Raw genomic sequence first — 18,607 nt, 5'->3', positions numbered from 1 at the left:
TTCACTATATACTTTCCAACTACTGCAAATGGGGCTAGTGTCCTACAAACAGCCTCATTCACTACAAACACTGATTCAATAACTGAGCACTGTCTGTCTTGTTCACTAAATGAGGTACAGGTCTGGTGGAAAAAACAGCATATAATCATGTAACTAAAGACCATATCATAACACATATACACAATAGGATCAAAGTAAGGTTACATTGGCAACATTAATTCTGCCCTTTCCTTAATTTGAATGCTTGATTTTGCAACCTCAGTAAAATTCTGTTAACAAATGCATGGCATGGTTATATTTAAACCATTATATTTCTTTAAAAGTTGCATACAATATGATTGAGTGGTAGGGGAAAGAAGGGGAAGCATTTGGCAAAAGTAGAGTAGGTACTCATCCATCAATAATGTTTTGTAGACAAGAAAGGGCAAACCATTAAAAACCTCACCAGACTTTCCTAAAACTCTACCTCAGTATTTTTGGGCCAGCTCTTCTTAAATGCATTAGCACACAAAACCTCAGCCACTTTATCCTTCCCAATCATTGTTAAATTGTGTTTCACACACATACCTTTCAGCACCCTCCATGCACTAGGCATTTAAATAAGCAGATCAGTGCCTTTTTGCCTCTTAGGGAAAATGGTCACAGTTCCATGGTAATCACCAAGTCAGAGATATCATTTGCAATTTTCATATGCCACTGTATTCATGCTGTAGTGGAATTCATTAGCTTCAGATATTGTTCCCTTAGCCACATTTCCATCCTTTGCATTGCAAAAGCAGTAGCAGGAATGGATGATCTACCAAGAAGAGTCTATGGCCTTGTCTACACTAAAGAGAAAAGTCTATCTAAGGTATGTAATTTGAGCTCCGTGAATAGCGTAACTCAAATCAACACAGCTTAGATCTACTTACCCTGGGGTCCAAACTACATGACATTCACAGGAGATGCTCTCCCGTCGACTCCCCTTACTCTTCTCGATCAGGTAAAGTACAGGAGTTGACGAGAGAGTGATCGGCAGTCAATTTAGCGGGTCTTCACTTGACCCGCTAACTCGACCACCAATGATCCTCCGGTAAATGTAGAAAAGCCCATAGTCTTATATTGTTACTCAGTTTTATACCATTCTTCAGTTCATAGGCACAGACTTTTGTTTTTGCCAGCAGGTTCTTCTCTTTGCTCCCTCCCTCCATGCGTGTGGCAGGCAAGGCCTTGGGGTGAAGAGGCTGAGCAGGAACGGGACTTCTGGCCCTCTGGGTGCTGAGCACCCCCTATTTTTTTCAGTGAGTAGTTCAGCCCCGGAGTACCCATGGAATCTGCACATATGCTTAGTTCTTTTCTACTTCATACACATAAATATACCTGACAGACTTCCTACATTAAAAAGTCAGTAAGCATTGCTACTGTTAAAATTTTTCAGTAAGAAGCATCAACTTCTCAGTGTTTTAAGGTTGCCAAAATGAAGTAATCAAAAAACAGCTTAACTAATCTTCTATATGCTATTAAAGCAATATGAGGACCCTTACCACAGTCTTTGGTGGGAGTGGGAGATAGATAACATATTACTTCCCCCTGTCACCTGCACAGACTGGACAGTGATGAAAGAACATTGACATCTTTTTCCTATTCCCTCCCCCACAGTCAATAGTTATCCTGTTCTCTTCTAGAAAACAAAAACCACAGTGAGCTTTGTCCTTTGCTGCTTTGTTTTCATCTTCATTATCTTGATGTTTTCCAGTTAGGTGTGAATTTGTCTCTGTGGAGGATGAGAGTTCACATTCCTATGTCCTACCGGTATTTATTACTACAGAAATATGCAAAATATCTCCTACCTTCTCCTTTAGTTTTCACTGCTAATATTCACTTGCAACCTCCATTATCAGTTGAGCAACCTCATTAAATATTTTTATTTTTCAGGCACCAGTGTGTATAAATCCAATCCTGGGAATACTACGTGTTTGATCTGGCTGAGAATATACTGAGAGTTTTAAAAGGATACATTTCCTTTTCCTGGCAAAGTTTTGACAGGTCATTCATTGGAAAATGGTTGGAAAAAATCTTTTCTTACGAATACCATCCACATCTGCAAGACGTTCCATTAAAGAATGTGCAAAGCTCCATCTGAGAATACTGGTTGGTGCATGAAAGCAATTCTTGCTACAAAATGTCGGCTTTTTATTTAGGGCTGAGGATAAAGTAATACAGAATTTTGCCCTGTACCTTGAAGAATGAAAGGAATGATTCATGCACCTACATTTCCAAATATGTTGGAAGATGCAAACTTAGCAAGGTTAGTAAGGACAATCTGTTTTTATTCTTTTTGAATCACAAATATGTACTGCATATGGAAAACATTCCAATATATTTAAAACAAAAATCTTTTCTGTCACTCATCCAATTTTTACTTTGTCATTAGAGAAAAGTTACTTGTACATTTGTATATACTTATGGGGGATACACCTTTTTGCCCAGCTGAGACAACTATAGTTTGCACAGCATTATCAGTGGAGATCTTTACAAGAAGAGTAAGGAGCAGTTTTAACTTGCCATGTTTAAATACAATATGCTTCTTTGGACACTTGTCTAAATTATCTTAGGAAAGAACTCTTGGCTGAATTAGAGTTCTACTTTATTATACTGAATTTCACATAATATTCATGACATGCAAAAGAATGTCATTAAGAAAAACGATCACTCAAAACATTTTTACAGACGGACAAAGAATACCAGAAATTCCACATTAACTAAAATGCTGCATATCATATGAGTTATTTAAGTTTTTAAACCATTAGTTGGTCATTGATGGTAGCTACCATCCCACATACAAATCTCTCCTGAGACACTATACATTACACTGTGTGAATGAAATCTGACTATCTAAAAAACAATTGTATTAACAAAGAAAATCAATGAGCCCAAACATTTAAAAATCAAATCTCCAAGCACAGAAACAATGCATATTGTTTACTGATAATAACTTTCACTTTTAACTTGTACAAAGCTGTGTTTTGTGACCTCAGTGCGTTTTCTAGTTTCTCAATTTTTTTTACACTTTTTAACTAAAAAGAGATGGATGTATTCAATATGTACACTAATTGCACACCAAATGTGATATTAGGAACATTACAATTCTGGAGTATTGAGTATAATAAGGAAAAACAAAGTACTACAGAATAATTATATTGGTTTGAAGCCTATCCACAACTAATCAGTAAACACATATATTGCAGTAAAACCTAGAAAGTTACACAAAGTAGCACTCTATGGCTAAAGTGTTTTCCATGTTCACATTTAATTGATTTACCTAGACAAGAAGGGAATGGAATATAAAACATTTTTAGACTTAGATCATGCTATTACTTTGATAAAGGTACAAATAACTTTACAGGTCAAACAAAGGCCAAAAGCTAACAATACATAAGAATTTGGGCTAATTTTCTTTTATCAACACTTCTGAACCTAAGATAGTAAAATGAAGATATCCAGACACCTGTGCCCATGTCAGTATATCAAGTGAGCAAAAATCTATAGTTAATGGATGTGTTGGCTGCAATGACCAAACTACCAGACATCCTACTGCACTACTGAGTGACATTTCTGAAGTTTCAATCAAGATTCTGCCTTTTTGAATGAAATCTACAAAGTGAGCCAAAAACATCAAAGTCTCCATGAAAACCAGTCCTCTACATCTTGAGAAGTTTATTTAACAGAACATTAACTGACACTCATAAGTAACTAATCTGTGTCAAGATTTAAGGCATTAGTAAAAATGTTTCCAATCTTTAACCTAAAGGTTGTCAAAACCTTTTTTCTGCTAACTGCTGTTGACTTTAAATTTGATAATAAAATCTATAGCTTTAAATAAAATTGTGAAGTGTCAACAAATTATGAATATTAGGCAAAGTAACATAAGTTCACACATAGCACACAGTGTGTTAGGGGTCTGGTCCCATAGCTAGCAAACCAGCAGAACTCCTATTGAATTTGATGGGTAGTGTCTGTTTTTATCTAAATCTATGATGAAGAGAGAAAGATCAATTCATAGGAGTATCATGGGACAATGGGAAGGAAACATTTATTTTCACGAGTTAAAAGTAATGTCATCATAACTCAAAATAACACCAAAAATATGCCACTCATGATCTCCCATGTTAAGTGTAAATGAAGCTTATTAGTATGGGACAGTTGATCCAATCCCTTTTTTCAATTGGAGCAACTGCTTGGTGAATTTGTGCACTGCTTCCCCCATGCCAGGCACATACTGATACATTTGCCACCATCTATCCTTTTTCCTGTTTATTTCTCTCTTGCTTCTCTGCTCTTTCTTTCTAGTCCTTTCTATTTTGTGTGTCTTGCTCTTTCCCCCCCTTCTTTCTTTCAAACTTTTTTCCCTTACTTTTCTCCCCACACTTGTTCCTTTATCCTCTCTAATCCCCTTCCCCCATTACGCTACAGACTGAGAGGGAGAAGAGAGGGTGTTCATTGATATATTTGAGTGACAGAGGAGCAGGGAAGTTTGGGCAGTTAGTTGTGGCATGAGATAGTAGCCCTGGATGTGAGGTGATCCCACATCTGTAATACTGAAATCCATACTAGGAGCAGGCAGGGAAGCTGGGATGCTTTCAAGGAGCCATCTGCAGATTTGGCAGCAGGGTTACTGAATAAGAGAGAAGCAGGGAGGGTGGAAAGGGATTCAGGCCTCTACAACTTTCTCCACCCTTGATAATCCCTCCTCACCCCAGGTCTCTATCCCAAACAAGACTGGGAAACACTGGGATAGGAGAATTTCAGACAAGATTAAAAAAAAATCCCACAACCTGTGGTTTTGCTTTTCACCGTTATCACTATTGTACAGCTTGCTATGCACCAACTGATTGCTGCCTGCATCCCTATAGATTAAAGTATTTCCATGATGGGTTAAGCTATTCCCAATGTATTTATGCCCACTTTACTCCTGTTGCAATCAGTAGTAGAGCTTCTATTGACTTCAAGGGAGCCATGTCAAAGTTACAGCAGTTAAAGATCCGTCCAAAGTGTAGTAACTTTAACAAATTATTAAATGTCTTTCTTCCCGCCTGCATATTGATTGATTGCAAGATTCTACTACCACCCCACCCACCCCAACAAGGGTTTAATATAGGAAAAAATAATTCTAGATTTATTTCAGAACAGATATGAAACTGTTATGGTACGACAAGACAGTCATCACAAGTGACTCAACCAATAAACCTAATTACTTTAGCTTATATGCATTCTGCAGTTCTATTTGATGTCCTAATTCATGGTGATTACATCAGAAAACCAGGAGGTCACAGCTGTGAAATGTGGTTTTGATCATGTAAAATAAGAAATAGCTAATCAGTCAATACATGTATTTTGTTGTATTGCTTATGCATTATCACCACAACTGTATTATGTCATCTAATTTGATTGTTGAAAATTTCTTGAAAATGAATTCTGTGTCTCCTGAAAGTTTGTATCCATCTCTCCATGGCGTATAAAGAAGCAGGAAAATTCAGAGTTAAATGTGAAACTCAGTCTTTCATTTACAGTGCTGACCCTGATCATTCTCTCATTCAGTAAAACCTGTGGGATGCAGCTCTTGGAGAAGAAATTTCTCCCTGATCATTCCATTCATAGGGTGGGGTTTGCCTACCCATCCCAAGGAACAGATCACAGAAGCAGCCCACAAGCCTGATGGATTCCTGGGAATCTGCACAGCCCTAAGAATGCAACACCCATCCAAGCATAGGCCCTATTTGTCTGCACAAAACTTTTCCCCTGGCAGCACACCTCCACTGGATCCACAATACCAGGGACTACACCTGATCACAACAGCTCCAGAAACAACAAAGGAGGACTCATTACAAGAAATTAAACACTCCCAGGCTCTATTATTGCTTTCACATAAGCTCTTCATGGCCAGTATGCATCCTTTAGTCCAGCTGCTCATTCCTCTCCCTGGCCTGACTAGTCTGTGTCCACTCCTCTGTGCGGTACATGGGCCCTCATATCCATGAGGGGTGTGTGTGGAGGAAGTGGGTGGAAGACCCTCCTTCCCCACAAGAACGGACAGATATGTGCATGGAGGAACCCCTCTATATATATGTTAATTCATTTGACAACAGAAATGCAGAGAGGCCCTTAACCATAGTGATGGTAGCAGGTATAAGTGTGTGTGCCTACACACACACAAACAAACAGTACATATAAAATGTTAACATACAAAACAGGTTTCTGTTCACTTAGCACAAAACTTTTCTGAAAAAAATAATTATTTATTTCATGAGTTTTAGACAAGATTTTTTTAGCACATTATAGAACCCCATAAGAGCTTCCTGTGTTAAAGACAAAGTACATAACTACATATATACAATGATGGGGTTTAAATTAGCTGTTACCACTCAAGAAAGAGATCTTGGAGTCATTGTGGATAGCTCTCTGAAATCATCCACTCAATGTGCAGCGGCAGTCGAGAAAGCGAATAGAATGAATAGCTAATAAGACAGAAAATATCATATTGCTTCTATATAAATTCACGGTATGCCCACATCTTGAATACTGCATGCAGATGTGGTCGCCCCATCTCAAAAAAGATATATTGGAATTGCAAAAGGTTCAGAAAAGGGCAACAAAAATGATTAGGGTATAGAACAGCTGCCGTATGAGGAGAGATTAAGACTGGACTTTTCAGCTTGGAAAAGAGGCGACTAAGGGGGGATATGATAGAGGTCTATAAAATCATGAGTGGTATAGAGAAAGTAAATAAGGAAGTGTTATTTACTCCTCCTTTTTACAAGAACAAGGGGCCACCAAATGAAATTAATAGATAGCAGGTTTAAAACAAACAAGAAAATATTTTTTCACACAATGCACTGTCAACCTCTGGAACTCCTTGCCAGAGTGTGTTGTAAAGGCCAATACTATAACGGGGTTCAAAAGGGAGCTACATAGATTCATGGAAGATAGGTCCATCAATGGCTATTAGCCAGGAATGGTATCCCTAGCCTCTGTTTGCCAGAAGCTGGGACTGGGTGACAAGGCATAAATCACTTGATGATAACCTGTCTTTTCATTCCCTTTGGGGCACCTGCCATTGGCCACTGTCAGAGGACAGAATACTGGGCTTGATGGACCTTTGGTCTGACCTTTGGTCTGACCAGTATGGCCATTTTTATGTTCTTACAGTATTATTAATGCTAAGTATAGGAAAGTCTTTAGAAATACAGCCAAACATATTTGAATATGTAGTAATAAGACAAAAAAAATCTTGATGTTTCAAGCTAGAGTAACACGGGCAGTTTGGTTTTCATCGGTTTCATTTGCATGCAACTTTTTTGCAACCTTGTAACAACATGACCTGTTCTGACTCTGCATCACAAAATCCTGTACCAAAATTCCATGCCATTACTGTCATGTTATTTAGAAACCTTTGTTTTCTGACCAGGCTATTGATTTTTACGCTTAAGGCAGTGTTACTCAGACTGAGGCTTGGAAGCCACAAGTGGCTCTTTAACGTGTCTCCTGCAGCTCTTTTGCAACACATGATATTAAAATTCTGTGAGATTTAATTATTAACCAGTCTAAGTTAATAACCAATCAGGATGCTTTTACTATGTTATTAACCAATTGTAGTTGATAAATAATAATACTTGGTCAGTCATTTTGATGAGATTAGATTAGAAAAGATATCGATATAGATTAGATGTTGAGTTTATGCTGCTTGAAGTGTCTCTTGAGGTGAAGGCGGCATATTAACATGCAGCACAGATGTTTCCTCGTTCCCTCATCTGACATTCATAGAATCATAGACTTTAAGGTCAGAAGGGACCATTATGATCGTCTAGTCTGACCTCCTGCACAACACAGGCCACAGAATCTCACCCACCCATTCCTATAACAAACCCCTAACCTATGTCTGAGCTACTGAAGTCCTAATATTGTGGTTTAACGACATTCTTCCCTCCACCTCAAATTCCCATGGTCCAAGCAACCTTATAGGCACATAGAGCCACTTCTGCCTGTTTGTGGTCAAGCAGGAGTATGCCACATACCCATGTAGCCAACTAGTTAGAAGAGTCCCAAAACATTTTAAGTCCTTTGCTCCTACCCGCACTGTACAGCAAAGAGGAATATTTAGTATTTAAACATTGAATGTCATTCAGAAGCTGCAACAGTTCCTCAACATAACTGCCCATTTGTAAGGGAAGAATTATTAATGCTCACTATCCATGTACTGCACTGATTTCAGCACTGAAGTTGTTCAGTTCAAGGTTTCTTTACAATATATAAAGTCCTAAGTGTCTGCCTCTCTCCTATATTGTTCCAAAGCACTGGAGTTTGCCAAAGCTCTCCGCACTTCATCCCAAGTTTAATTCTAAATCAGGCTGCTGGCAAAGCCTTTTCTCTCTAGCTCCTTCCCCAAGGATATCTATCAGAGTCCCACTTAGGATCCACAAAAGCTTCAATGTTGGGCAGAAGGTAAGTTCTATAGATGCAATACCTAATTGGGTGATTACATCCTATGATCTGCTTGCAGTCCCCTCTTTCATCAGCTCTTCTCTTTTCAATATTTTGCCCTCCAGGTTTGTTTGATAAAATTTTTTCTGTTTTTTTCTGGCCCACTAGATCCAGTTTTGGTTTAATCACTGTTTGCATTTCGGTCTGCATCTCAGCTAGATGGAGATGGGCAGTACAGAAAATATTAAAACGACTACATACACATCACCCATTGAGTTACAAATAAACATCGACATTACTCACTGCTGAAATGCAGTTATTTATAGAGTGCAACACAATGACTGTTTAAGAATCCAGAGTAATGCTAATCAGTTTAGTCTGTGAAGAATACTGAAAATATCACATCCCACTAAAACTGTAGTAAAATACCTAAGTGAAATTATCATCCATTCCAAAAAAAGATACATTTTTTCTTTACACTCAGAACATTAAAATTTAAAAGGTAGAAGCTTGGTTAATTTGTTAGGACTGAGCTTGTATGTTATGTAAAGAAAGCTTCACTATTCTCTGTGTCATCTTTGCATCAGTTCTTACTTGAGATTGTTCCACACTGCATTTAGTTAAACTGGTCTTATAAAAGCCCAATAAGTGTCCCTGATATCAGTTTAAAATAAAAGTTTCCACCTTCTCTTTATTTCACTACAACATTATAAAAGAAGTGATTAAAATAAAAAATTAGGAGGGATTGTTTGTGAATGAAATGCCAGCCCAGGAATAAATCACAAGTCTCGTTCAAGAGTGCCATCTAGTGACAAAAAAATATTTTGGTTGCACACACTATATTATTTATGCAGACAGAACAAGTTATATGGTGAATTATTTACACTTGGTCAGATTGCCCCTCCTGGCTCTGTGGACGGACAGGTTGACCGGGGTGCAGCTGGGGATCTTTGGGGTAACTGACCAGAAAGCAGATTTATTTTTGGTAGTTCTGGGGCATTTCCCCAATAACCTGGACATGCTGCTTCATATAGTAGCTAGCCCAGTAGCCACAATCTGGGGCTTGTATTTTGTAAAGGCTGAGGAATATAAATTTGAATATCTATAGCCCCAATCCTGTGTGCATATGTATATACATATAGATTTGAGCCTGATGATTGTGTTCACATAAATTTATGTCTGTATAGGACTCAGACATTCTTAGAGAGCGATACAAGTGATTTGATATGAAGATTTTGTTTGGGGGTTATTGTTTTTTCCAACTCATACATGGATTACTTGTAAAGTAATAAATGACATCCATTTTTGGCCTAGAAGAATAAATTGCTAGGCTCTCAGTTACACCAGTAAAACTATACTTATGGCAACGGGTTTGTGGTGTAAATAAAATAGTGTGGATCTTAAACTGATGACTACGGTCCCAGTACTAAACACTTAAGCACTGTACAACTTTACTCACATCAAACTACATACATAAAATTGTGCACGTGCATAACTCTTGGCAGGATCAGGTTTAAAGGTCATATCCTGTTCCCACTGTGGTGCATGGCAAAACTCTTGTTGACTTCAACTGAGGTAGGGGAAAGTCTTAAATTAAGGTCATTTTCCACAAGTTATACAAGTGTTGGGAACTCTTTGGGTGATTTTTGTTTTAAGTACTCAGCTAGGCTATATTAAACCCCAGTCCTACAAAGATTTACACAGATCCCTAACTTTAGAGACTGAGACATCTCACTGAATACTCACAGACTCTAAATTTCTAGGAGTCTTTATCGGATCAAGGCCTCTGTGACAAAATGACTGCAAAATATATACTATATATAAAGTTAGGGAGTTATTTGGTGGCAGGTTAAAAAGTTTAACCTGTATTCTTTCATTTTACTAATCAAAGTGGTAAAACTCTTGAACCCAAAATTAAACATTCCTTGCTCCTGGACTATTGCCTAGTTTTTCTTTGTTCTATTCTAATGTCACTCCTCCACAGTTTCTCAGAGGATATATGAAAAAAAAGTATACCACATCAAGATTTTCTTGACTTCAGTTTTTACAGATGAGTTATAGTGTGAAACCCTGAAGAATGGGACACAACCTTCCCTTTGACATTATGAATACAACAGAATATTACGAGAGCCCTGCATTTTCTGAAACTCCATTTGGTTTGAAATTCCTCTAATATATATACTCACATAAAATAACATCCTCTATTTTGTCCATTTAGCATAGTAATTGGACTTACAGCACAGCAAAACCACACAGTAGAGTTTATCAACTTAAAAAAATTCTTGAACCATATTTTAAAAATCACATGTTCACATCAAAAGCATTATGTCTTTTCTTTCCTGTTTCACTGGGGCTCTTCAGTACATTACCCATTAGCAAGATGTTTTGCCAGAAGAGCAGCTAAGAACGAACAACTACCATACTTCAAAGGAAGTCATATTTGAACAACAGTCTGAACATTCTGTAGTTGTGCTTTATATATATATATAAACACACACCCCAAAAGTTAGCAACTTGGTTACCAAACAGCTGTTTCTGATCAAAAGTTATCATGCAGAACAGGTGTTAAACCTCATTCTTTTCCTGACATTTGCAATTAAGGAATTTCACACAAAGAGGAGAAAGCTGGTCATAGGATGATCTTAAATCAAGCATTAAAAAAATCTTGTGTATCACTAATAATCAAAAGGGTTTATGTGATAAATGCCAGCACAAATTAATCTCACTATTTTTGAATGCCTTCACTGGCATCTAATCAATAAAATGTTATTACTTGTTCAATGCACACAAAGCATTACTGTAGTTAGGAAATCTTTTGGAAGCCTACCTGAATAGGAAAGGGTAAATATAAATCCAAACAAACTTACCATCACTTTTTAAGCACAGATTCATATGAGTTCATCTTCTGTCTTCCTCCTTAACAAAAATAGCTTGTGTTGATTTAGCAAACTTCACATTCGTGACAATCTCCTGTCTGGGAAAATATTCTTCTAGAGTAAGGTATTTATATAAAAGGTATTTGTAGGAATAACAATTTAAAATTCATGAGGCATTCTGGAACTCAACTTAGCTTCCTTCATTTGGATAAGATATGACATGCATACAAACCAAAGAGCCTAAGTGTCCTGACTGCCCCTAACAGTTTTAGTTAAAGTCTAATGAGGATTTGTTTGAAGGTTAAGAAAAAAGTGAAAGCACCTTGAAAAAAGAGAGAGGCAGCAGTTCATAAATTAGTCAGCTGTTCCCTGTGTCAGTAGGACCATATCCATTTCCATAAGTAAAACTACATAAAAAGGGGTTGCACATTTTTGCCATTACTAGAAAAAATAACTATGTGATTTAATTTTTAAAATTTGGTTACAAAAGTAAAATTTAAGGTCCAAATGTTCATCCCCGTACATGTATTTCCACAAACACATGAGGTACCTGAGTTAGTACCTCAGGTATTGTGGAAGAAAGAACACATAATGCTATCAACAGCAGTCAGAGGTAATAGAAAGGGCATGTTGCAAATGGCAGGTTATGAAAGAGAGGAAAAAAGTGTGTTCAGAAGCATGGTCCCTTTAATGAGGTGTACATTTTCTTCTGCAGGGCTATCCCCTTTCAGGAAGCTTTTGAAAGCAATGTTTGCTTGAAGTGAGTTAGGAAAGCGACCACTTGCATAGCAGAGCAATGATAATATAAAGATTCAGTTAAGTGGAAAAACAAAAGTAGCCAGAATCTGTTTGCAATTATCAAGTCCAGAAGCAGCAAAATGGGTAAGCAGTCTTTTCAATTTTAATTATTTATATTACTACTTTTCTTTTAGTAGATTACAACAGTTTGAACTATGTACAGAATCTACTGACCTCTTAAATGTGTAGTACAGAATATGAACTATATGTGGCAAATTTAAAAACTTCAAGTAAAATATTCTGTGTTTATGTTCTGTTGGTTAGACTATAACTTCTTTGCACCCTACACTCAACTAGGACTACAGCTTGAAAGACTAGGGCTCCCAGTTGCATAGCTGAATATATTTTATTCTACAGCTAAACTAGACAGTGTTTAGGAACGTGTTTGCTAAATGTTTGCATTTGCATGAATATTATAATTGAAAATAGTGTAGTCTACACCAAAACTCAGGAAACCTAATGTGTTTAAAAACAAACAAACAAAAAAAAACATCTCTCCACACTAAACCAGGAGCTCAGCAGGATACAGAGCATGAAATGAATGAATGGATATTAGTAAGTCATGGCACATTTATCATACACTTGAATCTAGTTTACTGTGATGACAGATATAATATGTCTGAATGGGAACTTACAGAAACTAAAAAATATAAAGAAGTGCAGTTATGATATAATTAATTTGGAATTTTATATAACTAATGTTAATTTTATTTAGCAATTTTATTTTGCATTGCAGTGCAAACCCAAAGGCCAGATTTTTTCTTAAGCAGAAGAAAAGTCTTTTATAAATTTGTCTGTTATGCTTCCATACACTTGCAAAATGTTGATCTTATAGGATATGCACATGCTGTATGTACCTGAAATCTTAATCTTTACCCTAAAATGTATTACACTAATAACTTAACTAAGCTCTCAACACAAGACTCAGAGGCAGAACCAAACTCTACTCCTAGCTTCTCTCTGGAGCACTGAGGAGGTAAAGATATGGAAAAGTAGCAGCCATGTGGGGGTACTCTGAGGTATTCTGCCTATCCAAGGCAGACAAAAGCAGAATGCCTAAGAGAAGATGCATCACAGAACTCCTTACAACTTCTTCAGCGAGTGCTTCCCCCACTGTCTAGAGCCAATTCTCCATAGCCCTCATTTATGGCCATACTAGGCATGCTAACAGGCTTCTCTTTGATTGTAAGCTGTATGGAGCAGGGACTGTCTTTTTGTTATATTTCTACAGGGGAGTTAGCAGGGGATCCTGGTTCAAGGCTAGAGCACCTAAGCACTAGAATAATATAAACAACAACAACCCTGTGCTCAGGAAATAGTATTAACAGTATTCTACCAAGGTCCTGCATTGGGCATTGGAAGAAGAGTGTCCCTACCCCCTTTGCTGTGCAATACACTTACGTAAAACAAGCCAGAATTTAGCCCATAATAAACAACAGATACAAAAGTTTTAAATTTATAAGATTATATTTAATCAGAGCAGACCTTTTAAAATAAAATAATATTGTTTTGCACATATAGAGTTCCTTTCAATGAGGGATCCTAAAGTGCTTCACACAGGGAAGTAGGTATCACCAGTCTAGATAGTTAGGCAGAGACTTACCCAAGGCCAGTGAGACTGGCAGGCAGCAATAGAACCCAGCTAGGATGGCACAATGTAGTGAGAGAGTTTTGTTTTGGGGGTTTGGTGGGGGGAGCTCTTTTAAAGGATCCAGTGTCATCTGAGCAAAAATGGGATTTATAAAAGATGGGAATTAGCGGAGTATTCAAATAAATGGAAATGAATCAGCTTGTGTTAAATTATTCTGGTCATCCAACTATATTTCTTTCTTTTGAATAAAGATTTCCAGAAACAAGCTTCAGTTGAAATAGCCTACATTTTTAAAATACGGTATTTTACCTTAAAATAATTTTAGAAGATGTTACTATTTTGTCCATCAGTTCATACTATGAGCTATACCTTGAATGTGTATGACCTGAGGGTTTTCTTGTTAAATACATTCTGTTGGGATGTCAGAGCCTACAAGACTAAATAAAAAATTTTCTGGGATACTAACATCTCTGTGACTGACGGATACTATAATAGTTAGGCTTGGAAAGATTATATATTTGTCAGTTAAAGTTGATTTCATTGTACACATATAAACCAAAAAAAATAAAAATTCCTTCAAGAATAAAATTTACAGACAGACAAGTAAGAAAAAGTGATGCTAGAGAACCTATTAGAATTTGATTTAAGGATGTTTACTTAGTATATTTTGATATGTGATGTTGACAATTTGTGTATTAAACAGTTATAAAGCTTTAACTTTTTGGATCTCAACATCTGTCATTAAATAACTGTCTGATACCCACTGTATGACCCTTCCCCCATAGCTTCCTACAACTGTGAAATTTTAAAATAATAAAAATATAATTTAAAAGGGTAAAAGCCATTATTCTGTGCAACTATGAACATTTAAATCAATAAAAATAGGAAAAAGTAATTAAAAATAAATATTGATATTCTCCATCAATTATAAAAATAAAATCAAATTCTGCCAAGCCTAATGATAGTCATTAAAAACCTATCTGAAAGGAAATGACTATTGAATGTAAAATACTATGTAAAGTTACAGAGTTAGATATCTAAAGGAAATGGGACCACCAGTGTTGTTTCTTCAGTTGTACAGCCAAAAGGATCTATTATACAGTAGTTAGGGGGGAAATACTTTATTTTAAATTTGGAAGCTTACATTGGTTCAGATTCTAAACTGGCTATGAGAAAGTCAGCAAGAGAAAAGTCTTGAAGAGTCTCCATTATTTTAACACTTCCTGTTCTTCATGTGCATGAGCGGACGCCTACAACATCAATTGTAAAGGTGCCATGGATTTCAGTGGCAGCAGGATTAGGTCAAATATATCTTTCACTTAAGACATGGTCAAGCATCCAGGGTTGCTGGGTCATTTAAGTTGTGAAACAGCTCCAGTGCTCCTCCAATGCTTCTAGCTCTGTATCTCTCTTGCAACTTTATCATGGCCAAACTTGCACTTAGAATCATAGAATCATAGAATATCAGGGTTGGAAGGGACCTCAGGAGGTCATCTAGTCCAACCCCCTTCTCAAAACAGGACCAATCCCTAACTTGTCACTTCCGGGTTCAACTGTAATTTTGCTCCTTCTCTATCCAAAACCCGCAACAACCAAACAATGCAACTGCTTGCTTGTACCATAATATAGGTGCATGGGACTCAATCACATCTGTTCACCACAAACTGCACTGCCTGCAAATAAGTCTATCAGACACTTCAAAGTCTTACTGCTATATAGAGCCGTTCATAATTTAGGGCCAAGGGACCTGCAAGACCATCTTTTGTCTCTTAATACCTCCTATTGTACCAAAGAAAATGAGACAAGTTGGATTATTATCTTAACGCACATTCTAAAACAGACCAGGGACTGGCCTCTCTCAGTAGGTCTTGTCAATGGAACTCCTTCCCTGTGGGCATCCCTTGGACTCCAAGGGTGCTTCTAAAATTAGAAGGTCCTTCCTGTTTAAGTCATTTTATCTGTTCTTCTGTACAAGTGAAGAGGTGGGTCCTGAGGGTTCCCTAGCCAGTCCTTTGGCCACAGACAATTTTTAATTAGATGAATTATTCTATTTACTATATTTCCTCCAGTAACTTTACTGGACATGGATGCTCAAATTTACAAAACATACTACAGAAAAAGTAAAATGTAACAAATCAGCTTTTGAATGCAATCAGATTCTGAATGCTGCTTTTTGCCACTTTTGAATAGCATACAATTCCAGATAGTCACACACATGCACACTGTATCTATAATCTAAGTGTTCCCCTCCAGTGAATGAAACATCTGTTGCATGTAAACACAGTAGAGATTTTTCAATGGTCATAATAGGTACAAATGAAAAAAAAAAAGTAAGCCAGATAGTGGCACAACTCTTCAATGAGGACTATGCCCAGGGCAAGTTTCCGCCATTTTGAGCTACAGTAACAATGTACAAATGAAAAGTGTAGTCAAAAAACCACAATAAGTTTTTTTCATCCTAACTAAATTCAAAACTTCTAAAATGTTTTGCTTAAATTGAAATGTCAATAATTTATCTTCTGACAGAAACCAAATATTTCAGCCCAAAATATATTTGTTCAGAATGTTTTAAAACTGCTGAATTTGTGACAGACTGATTCTGCTGTCATTAAAGTTAATGGGTGTTGTGCCATTGATTTCTGTAGAAATAGATAAGGGTCCCAAAACTTTAATTCACAACAAACAAGTAAAATAAGGCCCTACATCTGCAACAGGATTACCATTAGATTAATTAATTTTTGCCTAATTAATAATATTGTTGTATTCTAAATAGCAATGCTCACCTTTTACAACAGTTTCCATCCTTATATCTCATAAATGTGCACATAAATAAATGAAAGGCAGCTTTTTCTGAAAGTAAAAAACAATGCCTCCTTCCATTTTTCTCTTCTTCCCTTGGTCCTTTGCATATATTAGGAAACAACTGTCTTGGCTAGGCAGACAGTGAGCCCTTAAAAATTTTACAGTAAGAGTCAGCACACTGCTATGTGCTGGAAGCCTAAATGGGGGCTCTGTCACTCATCATTGCTCAAGACTCCATCTCCATGGTCTGGATAAAGGCTGCACTATTCACACATGTATAATAAGAAAGCACCTGATACTTGCCAATTAATCATTCTGTCTCTTCCTTCTCAGAAGTCTCAGTCTAATTAGCATGTGTGCTGCATTAGCAACAGCAGTTTCAGTCAGGGGTTCAGAAAATACATAAAGGAAATATCAGCGCTAACAATGACAAAATGGACTTTGCTAATACTCTCCTGCTTTGATTGGGCCTACAGAGGCAAAAGAGCTTTAGGAAAATAGGTCTGTTACAAATGAAATTGTACTTTACTGATCTATTTTACAAAACTTGAATTTCTGTTTAGCTTTTAAGTTTCCTGGTGGGGGAAAAATAACCTCCTGTTCTGCTTGGTTGATCTCTATAGCTAAAATCTGTCAATTTGGGGGAACTGCTGCAATAAGTATGGTAGTATTTCTTCAACATTTGTACAGTAAAGGAGCACTATTAATCATAACAAAAATTAACAACTTTGATATAAAAGATTCTATAGAATTATTTTTCAGGCAGGTTCTCTTTCTGGATATTGAAAGATGATACATCTGGAATAAAATATGTTCATTTAGGTTTGAGATCTAACTGGCCATCAAATTTCATATATCTTATGCTCTCTGGTTGAAGGTCAGTTGGGTTAAATTACTGCAAATTCTTGTATTCAGACATGGTTGTTATTCTGACACCTGCTAAGTATGATTGTAGTATTTTTAACCTTCTTTTTATTGGGTTTTATATAGGAAGACAGGTTTGACCATATCAGACCGGGCCATTAACTAATCAAGTCTGGTATCTAGTCTCTGGCCAAAAGCTCATGCCTTAGAGAAAACTCAAAAAGTTTCCTAATGCAGTGGCTCTCAGTCTTTCCAGACTACTGTACACCTTTCAGAAGTCTGATTGGTCTTGCCTACCCCAAGTTTAACCTCACTTAAAAACTGCTTGCTTACAAAAACAGACACAAAAATACAAAAGTGTCACAGCACACCATTACTGAAAAATTGCATATGTTCTCATTTTTACCATATAATTAAAAAATAAATCAATTGGAATATAAATATTGTACTTACATTTCAGCGTATAGTATATACAGCGGTATAAACAAGTCATTGTGTGTGTGAAAGTTTAGTTTGTACTGACTTTGCTAGTCCTTTTTATGTAGCCTGTTGTAAAACTAGGCAAATATCTAGATGAGTAGATGTATCCCTTGGAAGACTTCTGTGTACCCCAGAGGTACACGAACCCCTGGTTGAGAATCACTGACCTAATGTATTTAGCCAATTGTGCAATGATTTTGGGGCGGGAGGAGAGACAGAGAGAGACAAAATGAGGATGAAACATATGGCCTAAAGCAAAAGAAGTTCTCAAACTGAGGGGGCCACAGAATGTATTTGCGGTGGGGGGAGCATGAGAAGCTTTAGAGAAAAAAAACAAACTTACTGTGCACATTCAGAGCTGGGTGACCAGAGAGCAGCAGCTGCTGGCCGGGTGCCCAGACGAGGAAGGCATAAACTACTACAGACACAAAGAAGGGGGCATGATCTAATAAGTTTGAGAAACACTGGTCTGAAGTGTGAGGTTTTATTAGCTTAAAGTTGTTAGCAGTCACAAAATTGTCCAGTCCAGTCCTCTTTCTGAACCACCTATAATAATGAATTCCAGGATTAAAATATACTCCGGCATATCTGATCCAAATCTGCCATTTTTTAAATTTAATCACATAATATCTGGCGCTAATATTATGGAACAAGGTAAAAGGAGAAACTGAACAGTTTTCATTACACTCTTCATTCTGAATACCTCAGTTGCTCTTCTTTTCCAGTCTAAACAATCCTA

At 37.0% G+C, this 18,607-nt stretch overlaps 1 protein-coding gene and 1 long non-coding RNA gene across 2 annotated transcripts in view; both read right to left on the bottom strand.

Annotated features, from left to right (window-relative positions):
* LOC122461224 overlaps positions 1 to 10,900 on the bottom strand; it is a 29,035-nt gene extending 18,135 nt beyond the window's left edge. Inside the window, exon 1 of the long non-coding RNA XR_006283057.1 lies at positions 10,827 to 10,900. This is a non-coding gene — a long non-coding RNA (uncharacterized LOC122461224). The remainder of the gene's footprint in view (positions 1 to 10,826) is intronic.
* ERC2 (ELKS/RAB6-interacting/CAST family member 2) overlaps positions 1 to 18,607 on the bottom strand; it is an 858,283-nt gene that overhangs the window by 686,259 nt on the left and 153,417 nt on the right.

Source organism: Dermochelys coriacea, chromosome 7, assembly GCF_009764565.3.
Source record: "Dermochelys coriacea isolate rDerCor1 chromosome 7, rDerCor1.pri.v4, whole genome shotgun sequence".
Classification (NCBI taxonomy): Eukaryota; Metazoa; Chordata; order Testudines; family Dermochelyidae; genus Dermochelys; species Dermochelys coriacea.
The sequence above is the reverse complement of the archived record's forward strand: the minus strand, read 5'-3'. Positions and strand labels throughout refer to the sequence as shown.